The 11,013-nt window shown below is 38.4% G+C and overlaps 1 protein-coding gene across 1 annotated transcript in view; it reads left to right on the forward strand.

Moving 5' to 3' along the window:
* Positions 1-11,013, forward strand: part of LOC146000395 (splicing factor 3B subunit 2-like) — an 89,033-nt gene continuing 78,020 nt past the window's right edge. Inside the window, exon 1 of the mRNA XM_083137981.1 lies at positions 1-86. The gene's annotated coding sequence lies outside the window, so the exon portion shown is untranslated. The remainder of the gene's footprint in view (positions 87-11,013) is intronic.

Consider the following 11,013-nt stretch of genomic DNA (forward strand, 5'->3'; position numbering starts at 1 on the left):
AGAGGTCTCACTTTCACTACGAAAAAAAGGTGTGCACCTAAAAATCCTAACTCTGGTGACAAACATTACAAGAGGAGGAAATAAGGGTAAGTGCATCCATTGTGATAGCTGTATATTGTGTATATTACATATATACACATACACACATATGTGTGCGTGTTTGTACCTTGATCTTTTTTTCATCTTATTGATGATATTTACTCATACAAGTGTAATAACTGCATTCGTAACCTAGTTAAAAATACAAGTCACGTAATATATTTTTGTCGCCTTCACTACAATCCTCTTTACCAGCGTAGCACAAAAACATTACGTGTTACGACATTTTTACTATCATTTTCGTGTTTAGGAGGTTCGATTTAATTAAACTGACCCTTTTTTTCCAGTGTTGCAGAAAAAAAAGTTTAAATTTGTTGACTCAGACGAAATTGCTGGAAGGACAATCACAAACATCCACGTTCATGTCAGGACTTGAATCTGAACCTGTGGTTTCGTGATGGTGATTGAACCGCTCCGCAAGCTCAACACAAGGAAGCTTAAAGAATGCTATCATGTGCATTTCTAGATTGCATGTTGCATTCGTATGTCGAATAAAGGCCTCTCATGGTTGCAACTTCATTTGATGCAACTAGAATAAAAATCTGTTCCAATTTAAAGGCAAACCTACGTGTTCAATCAGGCCATATACAGGTCAAGTTTAAAATTAAGTTTTAACACGATGGCGAGATTTCTAAAGAAACATTAAAAACAAACGTCAGGAAAATGTTTATAATACTGCAATTAAGCCTGATTAATTTCTGCAACGAACTACTCTGATGTGATGCAGACATATCGACTAAAATTTCATACTTTTTTTTTAATTGAATTGAATTGTTGTTTTAAGTCCACTTGATGCACTGAAATGCTAATTGGGACTGAACCTACAGTTGAAAAAGAGATCCGAACCACAAAGGCATGTGCCTCCACCAGGTATCAAACTACAATTTCTTACTTGCAGCCTTTGAATATACTGCTCCAAGAAACCCATTTTCTGATGACAGGTTTTACTTGTCTCAAAATAATAGTAGGAACAACATATTCCTCACTCTAAAATGATTTTCCGGGATCTGGCAAGGCGTCTTCTCTTTTCTTTGGTGGGCATGCTATGACGAGTAACTATAATTTAAACTGCCAGTTTCTGTGGCAAAATGGTCAGTGTCCCAGGATTGAACAGTGGGAAGCATTATTTAATTTGTCACGTTTACCACAATAGGTAGAAAATTGACTAAATTAACCTATGCAGAAGGAAGGAACGAATAACATGTTAAGATGATTTCGTGTGGTGGAGTGGTTAGCACATTGTGCTACGATGCTAGGGATTCCAGGTTCGAATCCCGTCCCAGGCATAGGTGTTCCTTGTGAGTGTCGCTTCATCAGTTACCATATCATCACTCATCCTCATCGCTGCGATTTGCCAAAAGTGGCTAAATGGAAAATCAAAGTAAATTGCGTATTTATGAAAAAAGAAAGAATACTGTTTTCTTAGTATAAATTGTGACACCTTTGAAGTATTTATTACAGAATGTAAAAGAAGAATATTTTGTTTCATAGGTTTGAAAGTTGTCAGTAATTCGATGTATATGAAGTAGCCTGGATGTTGGGCTGTCTTGTTTATAATCACAAGATACAAGATACTCTGAAGTTAAAATTTCACTTAGTTTAGGACCACGCTATAACCGCCTGTTAAATTTGAATCCTACCATAACAACTTGCATCTTAAATGAGAAAGGGAGTCGAGCCATACTACGATACAACTTTTAGGAAGTTCATTTTCTGATATGAATAAGCACTTTAAAATGGACACCCCAAACTATTTAGTAGAGGCTAAGAATGCTTCCTATGACCTTCATGTCATTGTAGCACCACTGACGTATCCAATTATATCTGACCTAGATTTGTTGTTAACTATTAAAACATGGTTACCAGTACCACACTATGTTCCCCATTGTTTGAAATTAATAAACCTATCAAACTGGAAGTCAGTCGACACTTGTTCACATTTCAAGTTTTCGAAATTTCTCCTGAGCAGCCTTTTCATGCAGTGACATTCATAATTCGAACATTGTACAGGGTCCGGCAGAATGAATAGTAGGATATAAAAAGGATAGAACGTCGAAACAAATCGAATAATTTATTGAAACACACATTGAAAACAAAGAATAATAGATGCCATTACATACCATATATGCCATTTTACTTTGTTTTGAAGATAACTCCCGACAGATGGTCGCCATCACGTTCAGCGCATTCTTCCAGGCGGCGAACGAAAGCTCGCATCACCCGCTCCAGCATGTCCAATGGGATCGCCTCCACAGCTGTACGTATCCTTGCCTTCAGTTCAGCCACGGTATGAGGATGTGTAGCGTACACTTGACTTTTCAGGTAGCCCCACAAGAAGAAGTCAGGGGTAGTCAAATCGGGCGACCGTGATGGCCAATGAATGTCCCCAAATCGGGAAATCAATCGACGAGGAAAATGACGCCGCAAGACATTCATGGACCGGCGGGCCGTGTGGGCTGTTGCCAAGTCCTGTTAGAACCATGTGTCTCTGTTCACCCTTGGAAGGAGAAAGTCATGTAACATTTGGACATAGCGATCGCTATTAACCGTTACCGCAATTCCATGAAAATCCTCAAAAAAATATGGACCGATGATGCCAGACGATGCCACGCCGCACCACACCGTCACACGTTCACTGTGCAGGGGTTGCTCATGCAGCCAACGAGGATTAAATAGCGCCCAGTATCTGTAATTCTGTTTATTGACACCACCGTGCAGATCAAAATGAGCCTCATCTGACATCAGTATGTTGTTTCGCATCTGCGGCTTGGCTGCTAAAAGTTCCAAGCAACGCAACGCAAAGGTTCGTCGGGCATGTTTATCTTGTTCGGTTAGTTTCTGTGCGACCTGCATTTTGTAGGGGTGGAAGTGGAGGTCTTCATGGATGATGCGCCGCAGGGAACGATCTGACATTCCTAGCGCCAAGGCATGTCTGGCAGCAGAACGCCGAGGCCTTCGGATCAGTGCTTGACGGGCCTCCTCCACTCGCTCCTGGGTCTGTTGTGTCTTTGGTCGCCCCGGGCTTTTCTTTTTTGCACACAATGCAGGAGTCCTGAATTGTTGCGTCCACCATACAATAGTCCTATGATCCGGGACGTTCTGATGTCGGCCCACCTGGAAATGGCGACGAATGAGCCGCTGCACGGTGATTGGAGACTCGTTATTTTTTAAATACGCCTCAACAGCGAATGCTCGATGTTCCGAACTCCACAAGGCCATACTTACAAATGGCAGTCCTTCCTCAATGCAGCGTGCACACACGTCGTTGCGCAGGCGTAACAGCGACGCTAGGTACTGATGGATGCCTGAAAACTTCCTCTTCAGATGGGCGAGTCTGTTTCGTTCACAACAACAGCTGCTGCAGGGCAGGAGTGGGCAGATATTTCTTCCCATTATGGCAGGCGGGCAATGGATCACATTTGCAGACCTCTACTAATTGGCTATTTCAAAATGAGTTCCTTTGCAGGAAAATGCAGTAAGAGAAGGTCGCTGCCATTCAGACAGTTCCCACGCTGAATATAAGAGCGACGTGCCTGTAGAACCGTGACATGAATGAAAAGCGTGGAAAAAGAAATATGCTGGTGAAAACCAATGTGTATTAATGTATTTTCAAAGATTTAGATACTTCAATTTAGATGAAAACCGAAGAAAGCCCTGTCAAATATAATGCATAAATGTTCTTTTTCTCTGCCAAAAATTCACTATTCTCAGATCATTTCAAGTGGCTTTGCTCGGCCAAGGTCGTAGAACCGCGGATAAACACAAACCACGTGACGCATGTCCATCAGCCAGCCTCGCAAAGAAGGCACCGAACTGTGAGCAACGTGGTCTCTATATAGAGCGCATGCGTCATGGTACTTCACTTTTGTGAAAGGAACAGATAATCTCCGTTTGTAAGTTAAAACCCTGGTAGGACCAGTTTTTTTTTTTTTTTCCTTCATGCAGAAGAATGAAATGCCATAACCTCAGTAGAAGTTTCCATATTTGTGCGTAAATTACGTTTGTCCGATTACGTGGCCACACGTTTGCAGCAGATAGGAAATGGCTTTCCGCTTTCACTATTTAGCATAGGGTTAAAGTAATGCAGTTGACACAATATGCATATCACTGTGCCACACAACAACAGCCTCCCGCTAGTTGTTTTAATCCAAAAATGTGCTAATTCGAAATGGGATCCCACGGTATCACATTACATGAATAGTTTTGAACACAGGGTAAATTTCGGATACTGAAGTCATTATATAGAATTTACAATCTTAGTTCATAAAATTAACATATTTTATTCTCTCTTTGCCTTCTTTTTTGACAGTAATAAACAAAAATCCCGTTTGATTTGAAATATCTTAGTTATAATGTATGCATGTAAAAATACCCTCTGCCACCAGAGGGGAAAGCATATCTTGATGTGAGAACTTCCGTACAAAAAATGGTGATGTAGAAGCAATGTGCACCCAGACACCCACTTGTGTCTATACAGGGTGTCATTTTAATGGCGCCCACGGACCACGGAAACGTACAGAGGACATCAAAACAAACAACTTTTCTCAGTAACATTTTTCTCGTTGGTGCCTCGTTTTGGTGCTACAGCCGTTCAAAAAAGACCATTTTGCCGCCTGGATGCTGGCAACCCAACACAACATTTGATCGCATCTGTGACGTTATTTCCTGCGGTGAAACAGCGCATGGCAGGGTTGCAAGGATCACACATATTCTTTGAATAATAGCAAACTACCAACCACATTATCAGCTGTAAAACGAAGAGAGAAACGCGTCCAGTAGACCAACCCGGAAATGAACCAACGATAATAAAAATTATTAAAAAACAACGCATTCAAAAGAAAGTGGTTATATCTGGTTTTGTCTCTCAGCCTACATGTTCAATATTTGCAAATATCATTGCAAGGTTGATATCTACAGGTTACGTCTATACATTTGTCCTGATACACGCGTTGTGGTATTGTTTGTGGTGCTGATAATGGAAGCATCCGAGGTTCACGTTGTTACATTACGTCTGAAACACATACAGTAGGATCCATGTCTATTTTCATTAATTTCTCTCTTCCATCTTGTGTATTTTTAAGCGATGGATTTTTATGTTTGTTGTTGCAGAAGTTATCAATAGCTTGTATTGAGTTTTATTTTAATTCTTGAAGCTCTTATTGGGTCAAATAAAGTGCACGAACATGGTGATGGATAATTTGCACGGTATAGTGGATCCCACTCTACAATCCCAGGAACAACGTATCAGAAGGATAAGTGGATAGAATAACATATAAATCTGCAAAGAATCCATTTTAAAATCTCCAAATTGTGATTGTAGTAATTCAAGAGCGATGTTCATCATATTATTTTCAAATGTCCTACTTATACTTTTCAGAAAAGAAACATTTTATTCAAAGTATTATAAAATGTGTTTTTTTTCATACATTTGACTTCATTTTTGAACGCAACAGATATTCGATATATTGTGATTGCTTTTTGAGACAAGCTAATATAAAATTGATTTTTTTAGGAAATGAACGAGTGAATGTAGTTATATGTAAACATGTTTCTTAAGAATATATTTCAACTTTTGGCAGAAATGTATACCTAAAGTGTGTCTTTTATGTATTCAAAATGAAAATGTATGCTGGGCATAAACAGCCAAAGTCAAAGCTGTAAGTCGAATAAAATATTGCTGATGAATGATGATAATGGTCAATAATCTGGCAATAACTATGGCAACGGGTGCTATAAGTAGAAAAATACTGACTCGGACTTTTGAAACTAGGTGGTTTGCACAGTGCCAATAGAATGGAGTACTCCTTCGAGGAATATTGCGATATGTATATGTTACTTGGGGAATCGCGTGGACGTGCTAAAGTTGCAGCCCGAGCATATGCCGAACGTTATCCAGCAAGGCGTCATCCTGATGCTAAGGTAATACGCAGACTGGATCTTCGGATGAGGTATACTGGAAATGTCGCACCTTCTCCTCAGGTGGACAGAGGTCATCCGCGGTACGTGAGAACACCATGTGCTGAAGAGGAAGTACTCTTTGCAATTCAGCAAGATCCAATGCAAAGTACCCGTGACATCGGTCGCCGGTTTCGTTTGTCCAGACAAATGGTACATTCGATTCTGGCAGACGAAGAACTGTATCCGTACCACTACACAAGGACTCAACATCTGATGCCTGGGGATTTCAATCGTCGTAGTGTGTACTGTGAATGGTTGGTACACCAATTAGATCAAGATGGCCAATTCTCGGAGCATATTTTGTGGACAGATGAAGCACTGTTCACTCGGGACGGTGTTTCCAACATTCATAACAGCCACTGGTGGGCACATGACAACCCATATCTTACAAGAGAGCGCGGTCACCAGGTTCGATGGGGAATACATGTCTGGTGTGGAATAGTCGGCACTAAACTGATAGGGCCTGCTCTGCTTCCAAACCGCCTCAACGCTCACCAGTACCTTGAATTTCTGCAGACCACACTACTAGAACTTTTGGAAGATGTGCCACTGGATTCACGCCTCAGAATGTATTTCCAGCATGATGGAGCGCCAGAACATTTTGCTCGGTTCATAAAACAGCACTTGGACAGATTTTTTCCGAATAAATGGATAGGAAGGAACGGACCTGTACGTTGGCCACCTCGTTCGCCCGATCTCAGTCCACTAGATTACTTCCTTTGGGGCCATTTGAAAGAAATCGTGTACAGAGCACCACCAACAAGTCCTGAAGAGCTAGTCGCCAAATTGCACGCAGCAGTGGCTACAATTGATGCTAACATGTTGCTACGCGTGCAAATTGGTATTCGAAGACGGGCTGAAGCATGTCTCGCTACGCAGGGTGGACACTTTGAGCACGTGCTCTTTTAGCTTTAGTTTCTTTTTTATTTGTTGTTGTTTTTTACTAGTATTAGTAGTTTTTGTTTGTCATCTATGAATTTTGTTTTGAGTTTGAGTTTTGTTTAAGTCCACTTTTTAGCCCAGATAGGTTAATTGGCACTAAAACTATAGTTTAAAGTGGGATCCGAACGACTGTGTGCATTCACTGGGTCTTGAACCCGGTACACCTTGATTACCACCCGATGGTCTAATACTACGTCATCGGGAGGCGAATTTCATTTTATATTGCAAAAAAATATTACCGTGCCCTCACTTTTCTTACCTGCATTTCAATCGTGGATACAGGAGGGATAATTAAGTTTACACTATGGGCGTTAGACATTGACAAATCTTGCATAATAGAAAAAAATAACAAAAACATTATTATCATGACTATGATTATTATTGTATAATAATCACTATACTAATATAATAAACAAATCTCACTCGAAAGTTGTTGTTCTTGTTATTAATACTAACAATAATATTGTAATATATTTAGGGAAATGGAGTATAACAAACACAGGGAAAGAAGCAGTTGACGTGTGTTTATCATAAGATACCGAACAAAGGTATTAAACTATATGTTTCAGAAGGTCAGTGAATCCTGATTTTATTCTAAAACTTGTTGAGCAGAGTAATTAATGTGTTAAGAATAATTGTATCCCGTTCCTGAACTAGATTATTATTCCAGTGGCGTATTTAGAACACCCCAGTAGGTGGGTTTACTCTGGACGTGTTACAGGTTGCACTTCTCCTCACGCTAATTATATCTGATTTCAAATAATAAGGTAAATAAAACTGGCACCATTCGGTAGTGAAAAGATGTCTCTTTACACACGTTGCAGAGACCATGCGAATTTAAAATAAAACTGAACACACCACAGAACGTTATCTCTGAACTGCCCAGTCTCTGACTCCACAGTTGGTTTACTGAATTGCGTAATCATTCTATTTAGTTATTAATTTTAATATACCTTTTTTTTAAAAAAAAAAAAGTCTGTAGAGGAATAAGGAATCTTAAAGTTTGTGTGATTTCTTACATAAAAATCTCTCTTTTTTTTTTTGAAAAGTGGAACCGTATATTCCTTGTTTTGGATGGTCGAATATCAAAACACAACTTAATTCCTGTATTTTATACTCGGTGATTCCATCTAAAGCAATTGTTACATTGGTTATTCTGTTCGAACAATATTTCTGCATTTTTATGAATTGAAATTAACATTGACAATTTACAAGAGTGGGGCGAATGACTCATTGGAACTCCCCTCCCATGGTTTACAATGAATAAAATGTAGTATCTACGTATTTGAGAATAAAAGGAAAAACTTGAATAAGAATGAAATTTTAATTTGCAAATAAATTACACGTAGACAAAATTCGATATATCCACTTCCGTTTGCTGTTCTTCACAACCTGCCCTTACCTTTCAAATTACGAAGAGAAAAGGATCACAGAAAAATATTACTTAGAAATTACATACAAGCTTAGAAACACACTAATTGTTAAAGAATTCTCAGCAATCATACGTATTTTATTTCTGTGTGAAACTAACTCATGTTTCCGAGTTCCGTATGAAAGATAACTTTCTAAAGTTTTACGTACATGAAGATGAGGAAAGAGTATGTAAGAATGAAATTTAGTATTAAATAAACTTTCAAACTTTGCAAACGCAAAGTGTACTTTGCACACATATTTAATTTCCGATAACTCATGTAGGTATTTGATTACACAAGTTTCCGTAGTCATGAGTTACATTTTCATCCATTAAAAATCCTGCGTACACACACGAACAGGCGAGGAGTGAAAGTGTTAAATACTTATGCTACAAACAAACTAGCCTAACCTACTCGAAACATCTGGATGCTAAGAACACCAAACTTAATTCGCCTAACTCACTAATTCAAACCTATGGGAAGGGGTTTACATTAACGAAGAGAATAAAAACACATTGGCAATAATAATGAAAGCAGCTTACATTAATTAATGAACACTAAGCAAAATGCAAGAGAATCTAGTAGTCCTCATGCAAAATCAGGACAATGCTGCTATTGTTATAAAACTCTTATAATTTATATTCCTTTTCGGTAGACAAGCCAGGTAATAGAAAATCTTAAGAGGTAATATATGATGCAAGTCTTTTCTCAGGAGATGTCGTAGGTTTCATAAATGTCAACGTGTGCTTCACCCTTTCCTAACGACATTATACTGCTAACTCTACATGGATGTGTATCGAAATCGTGTCATGTAAAATAGGTGTGTGTGTGTATATGAAGATATAATCACCCTGCAATCTAAACTTGGCCCAGATTACGAATTCCAGAAAAGCACTTAATCGTTGAAATGATGTATAGTTGAATTGGTACAACATTAATTTCACTGACATGCAAGTTGGGAATTATATTTTCCCTTGCACTTGTGACATTAATATCTCTCTCTCTCATACTTGTCAATACGAAGCATAAATTTAAAAAGAATGCAAATAGGTTACAGGAAATCACACTGACTGACTGTGCAAAGTTAAGAATTGCTATTCGTAAAGAGCAAATTTTAATTTTAGGAACTTCTGTGCAGATTTTAATTTTACATATCTTAAATTCTGGTGTGCACATTATTTATATTGTTCATTAACTACATCGCAATATTCATAAAGATCTTGGTCTCCTTGAGAAGGAGAATATAACATGCATTGTTTGCATCAGGTACTAAGGTACAAAAATTAACCACAAAATTAAAATTGAACGAAGTCGTAAAAATTCATTAATGGACATAATATTTATTTGACATCATATTTATCATCTTGCGCATAGTTCCTTTAAACTGAACATAAATATATTATTTGAGAATATAACTGAATATCTTGCTATTATGTCTAGATAATGAATACGTGACCTTTACACTTCGAAGTGCACAATTTCATACAACTTATGCACAACAATACGGACACATACATAGCAATTAACTTATTTTCGTGTTAGATAGTTGAATATATGTAGTTACAAATCAGTCAATCACTAACATGTTATTGTTATTGAATGTTGTATTTCATACAAATGCACACATTTAGTTGTCACTGATTAGGATATAACCATGTCAAATTTGCAATAACATGTAATATTCTTACTCTGAAATGAATACATTTACCGGAACTGTTTTTCGAAGAACTCGCTCACTCAAATACTCTATTTCTCCAAAACACACGAAAACGTCATCAGCCCTTTTAGAACAACAAATTGAGGTCCGTAGTGTTACATGTGGTTGGTTGCAGCTATATTATTTTTCACAGAATATGTGTGTTCCTGGAACGCATCGCTTCACGACGGGATATGACATCACAGATGCAATCAAATGTTGTGTGTGGTTGCCAGCATTCAGGTGGCAAAACGGGCTTTTTTGAACGACTGTAGCGCCGAAATGATGCACCAACGAGAAAAATGTTACTGAGAAAAGTTGTTTGTTTTGATGTCCTCTATACGTTTCCGTGGTCCGTGGGCGCCATTAAAATGACACCCTGTATATCTACCTACATATATACGTATAGTAACTGTGTCTGGGGGTTCGACATGCTGACCCCACGTCACTCCATTTGAAGAACTCCAAACATCTAGGTAGGATTCTGGGAGGGAGACTGGCAGTCGGGAGGCCTTTACAGGGCTGACGCACCAACGAATATTATTATTATGTTTTGTGTGTACGTTTACACGAGGAGAAGGGAACATAGAAAATAAAAAAGGAAGTTAAAAATTGTACTTACGCATGTGAGTATAGTGCTCTTATTTCCTCAGGTTCGTATAAAAAACTAAGTACTTGGCATAGTACTGCGTCAAAAATGTAATATAAGGATTGTGGTTAAGGGTTGGTTAGGATACATTAAAAATATTAAGTTTTTGCTATTAGAAGTACGTAAAAACCAAGTCGTTCCCTAAAAAAACTTGTACAGTAGACCTATTCACAGGTAAAAAAGTTAAAAATCTAAAAAACCTGCATGAATCACAATGCAACCTGCAGGTTTGGCCATTCCTACCCAACTGTGCTTCT

Source organism: Lepisma saccharinum, chromosome 16 (genome assembly GCF_977018435.1).
Source record: "Lepisma saccharinum chromosome 16, izLepSacc3.1, whole genome shotgun sequence".
Classification (NCBI taxonomy): Eukaryota; Metazoa; Arthropoda; class Insecta; order Zygentoma; family Lepismatidae; genus Lepisma; species Lepisma saccharinum.